Source organism: Cnephaeus nilssonii (genome assembly GCF_951640355.1).
Source record: "Cnephaeus nilssonii genome assembly, chromosome: X".
Lineage (NCBI taxonomy): Eukaryota > Metazoa > Chordata > Mammalia > Chiroptera > Vespertilionidae > Cnephaeus > Cnephaeus nilssonii.
In genome coordinates, this window is record NC_137071.1 from 9,501,775 (window position 1) to 9,504,572 (window position 2,798).

Consider the following 2,798-nt stretch of genomic DNA (forward strand, 5'->3'; position numbering starts at 1 on the left):
AACAATGTCCTTGCTCTTTCCTTTTGTTTCTTACTCCAAGCACCTGAAGAAGATTAAATTGGTTCAACCCATTGCTGTCATCCCTGATAGACCATGTTTATGCAGGCTAGTTAGACAACTAGGACCTCAAAGCCACTAGACCACTAGAGAACCTGTAGTTTGGCTGCTTTAGAGTTGGATGCTCTCCCCAGGCCAGTCAGCTGAGACCAGAAGTATGGAATCACATGGTATAGAACAAGGTCATCCCAGTATCTAGAACCACCTATGGACACTTTCTTCAATAAACCTTATGTTTATGATTATAGTTGTCAATCTGAAGCATTGCCTAAAATGGTCCCTTCTTTAAATTCTGTAATTTTATTAAACTAGTGGCCTTTTGCACGAAATTCGTGCACGGGGGGGGGGGGTCCTTCAGCCCAGCCTGCACCCTCTCCAATCGGGGACCCCTTGGGGGATGTCCGACTGCCGGTTTAGGCCCTGTGGGATTGGGCCTCAACCGGCAGTCGGACATCCCTCTCACAATCTGGGACCGCTGGCTCCTAACTGCTCACCTGCCAGCCTGCCTGATCACCCCTAACTGCCTCCACCTGCCTGCCTGATTGCCCCTAACTACCTCTGCCTGCCTGATCGCCCCCAACTGTCCTCCCCTGCCGGCCTGATCTCACCCCCAACGGCCCTCCCCTGCCAGCCTTATCTTGCCCCCAACTGCCCTCCTCTGTCAGCCAATTTGGTTCTGATTGGTCGGTTTCTATGCCAGTCAGCATCAAAAGCTCCTCCTCCTAGGCAGCCATTGGCTCCTCACAGTTGACCCAGATTTGTTTTTTTTTTTTTTTTTTTTTTTTTTTTTTTTGGGGGGGAGACTGTTTATTAAGTGGTTATTACAGGGGTCAGACCACATAAGTGGTGTCAGCCCCGGGAATTTGACTTCTCAATGTTGATCACAAAGCCCCCAAGGCTGGTCCTGGTGAGCCCCAAGGTCAGAAATGAAACTGAAAGGCCTCAGTCACATGCTGCTTCCAGGCGTCCAGGCTGGACAGCAGGAAGGAGATGCCCATGACGTGCCAGGTCTCCCCATCGGACACCACCGAGATCTGGTAGGACAGCAGCTGCACGCCTGCCTCTGCCAGGAGCCCAATCATGGTAGGCAGCATGGCAGGGTTGGAGGGCTGAGCCTGGAACAAGAGCAGGGGCAGACCCCTGCGGAGAGGCACTTCTGGTCTGAAGGCAGCTCTGTTGAGTGCCTGCAGCACAGGTGTGGTGCCCTGGACAAAGCCCACAGCCTGGTAGGGGGCACCTGCCAGGGCCATGCTCAGGAGGCCTTCCCTGCATCCTTGCTCTCCTGGCACAGTGGGGTTATCGGAGGTGATTACATTGAGGCCAGCCTCCTTCACCAGCAGCTTGGCATTCACCAAGTTCACATCCACATGATTATAAGCGTCTTTGAGGAGGCCAACAATGACTGTGGGGCTCAGGCAGTTCCTGGCATTCTTCAGGGATAAGCCCCGCATTACCACCTGGATGGTCTCTTTGGGGGACCCACCCAGGCTCACATCAGAGTCCCCAGAGCTTCTGCCAGACCGATCCAAGGTTTGGTGTGCGGAGAGAAGGCACTTGTAAGGGCCTGGGCATTCATGACCCCCACGAGGGCTCTCCCCTTCACCATGTCCACGAACTGGACAGTGATCTCCTCCCCACAGTGGCTCTGGGCCTCCTTGGTGCTGGTGCCCAGGTGGGGACAGCTGATGACATTCTCGTGGTCCACCAAGGCACGGTCTGAGACGGCTCCTCTGTGAACACGTCCAGTGCTGCGCCTGCTCACTGCCCCGACTGCAGGGCCCAGAGTAGGGCGCCCTCATCCACGATCCCTTCATGGGCACAGTTCACCACGCGCATGCCCTTCTTGCACACGGCAAAGGTGCTGTCGTTCAGCAGGCCTGTTGTGGAGGGCAGGAGAGGGGTGTTCAGTCACAGAGGGGCCAGATCTCCTCTAGGGGCAGCTGCTGAATGCCAAAAGAGGCTGAGACCTCTGGTGAGATGATGGGATCATACCCTACAGTCTTCATCCCGAAGGACTGCATCCAGATGGCCACCTCTCTCCCGATCCTCCCCAGGCCAAAAATTCCCAGGGTCTTTCCATTCAACTCGGTTCCCATGAACTTCTTTCGGTCCCATTTGCCATCCTTCATCGAAGCCGTTGCCTGGGGAATCTGCCTGGCCAGATACATGATCATTCCACAGGTGAGCTCCACACACTAAGATTGTTCCCATGACCAGGGAGTGTTCATGACCAGGATGCCCTTCCTTATGGCTGCCTCCAGATCCATGCTGTCCATGCCGGTGCTGGCCCTGCCCCCACCTGGAGCTTCTCTGCTGCGTTGATGACATCCGCAGTCACCTTGGTGGCTGAGCAGATGATAAGGCCTTCGCAGTCCTGCAGCTCAGCTATCAGCTCCTCTTTGCTCAGGTTCTGCTTCTCCACCACCTGCAGCCCCACATCTTACAGGATCTTCTGGCAGCAAGGGTCCAGGCTGTCACTGATGAGCACTTTCTGTAGATTTGTGAAGGCCATTGCTGGAGCCAGCCTGGGATTGACGCTCTCACTGGACAGAAACACCTCTAAGTCCCTAGATTTGGTTCTGATTGGTCAGTTTCTATGCCAGTCAGCATCAAAAGCTCTGCCTCCTAGGCAGCCATTGGTTACTCACACTTCACCCAGATTTGGTTCTGATTGGTCAGTTTCTATGCCAGTCAGCATCTCTGGGCCTATCAACGGGGCCTGATCAGAAAGATGGGGCTGA

At 54.7% G+C, this 2,798-nt stretch overlaps 1 pseudogene across 1 annotated transcript; it reads right to left on the reverse strand.

The window, feature by feature from the left end:
- Positions 1-868: 868 nt before the first annotated feature.
- LOC307095899 (D-3-phosphoglycerate dehydrogenase-like) lies at positions 869-2,569 on the reverse strand (annotated as a pseudogene). The gene has a single exon. The product of its transcript is annotated as a D-3-phosphoglycerate dehydrogenase-like (transcript).
- Positions 2,570-2,798: the final 229 nt, after the last annotated feature.